The sequence below is a fragment of the Otolemur garnettii genome, unplaced genomic scaffold, assembly GCF_000181295.1.
Source record: "Otolemur garnettii isolate 467f Iridium unplaced genomic scaffold, OtoGar3 scaffold00045, whole genome shotgun sequence".
NCBI lineage: Eukaryota > Metazoa > Chordata > Mammalia > Primates > Galagidae > Otolemur > Otolemur garnettii.
In genome coordinates this window covers 3,517,585-3,518,687 of record NW_003852440.1, presented here as the reverse complement: position 1 = coordinate 3,518,687, position 1,103 = coordinate 3,517,585, and positions in this window count along the sequence as shown.

The following is a 1,103-nucleotide window of genomic DNA, read 5'->3' as shown; positions in this document are numbered from 1 at the left end:
AACGATCATCAGAGCTGTCATCTTATGGTGCACAAAAACACACAACAACTGTAATGAGCACCATTCACCAACACACCACCAAGTGTGGACATGAGCACGGCTGTGAGACACTGACACGCCAAGCTAGGAAGCCTTACCAGGTTGTTTGCACAGTGCTGCCTTCGGAATCGCAAACTTAATTGCCAGACCTCATATGTGTGTTTGGAGAGACATTTTTAACCAAGATAGGAAACTAGAGGCAATACTCAACAGAAACTATTCTCTTCCATATATTGCTGGTGGAAGTAAGCTTATTATACTATATGTGAAGTGGCATAGTATCACTTGAACATAGACTGGGCTAAGTTAAAAATGCCCACTACAAAACTACAGCTAAATTAACAACACAAAGGGGTACAGCTAATAAGCCAATAAGGGAGATAAGTCGTGCTTACTCCAAAAGAAGAAGATTAAGGGTAAAAGGAGAACTGAAACCAAATAGAAACCCAACCATATTGACAATTACTATAAACGCAAACAGTCTAAACACTCAAAAGGCCATGGTTGTCAGACGGGTTGAAAAAGTAAGATCCAACTGTCTCTACATTTAAATTTTTATTAGTAGCCTTTCTGGTTAGGGTAATAACAATTTCTGAAAGCGCTTCAGTAAAAAACCTCTCCATTTATTGGGAAAAAATTTGATTTTTTTGTTTTCCAATACTTACATTTTCTCAGGTTTTTGACCATCGTGTCTATGGATAAGAAAGACATAAATTAAAATCTCTCAGAATCATTTTATTTTACCAAATTCTTGCATATTGAATTGCTCTTGGCTTTATATATTTAAGACAATGCTGTTTAGCATATGCATGATTACTATACATTTTCTTTGTAGACGGTGACTTTTATCATCAGGTAATAGTCTCCGTTATCCTGCTTCATGCTTCTAACTGTACATTCCACCTTGTCTGATATTATAGTGGCATTCCTGATTTTTTTTTCTTTGCATTCCATCTAGTATTATTTGTCCATCTCTTTATTTTAAATCTTCATCACTTTAAGAGTGATGAAGAGCTTTAGTTTTTCACTGTCTCTCTTTTTTTTTTTTTTTTTTTTTTTTTTTT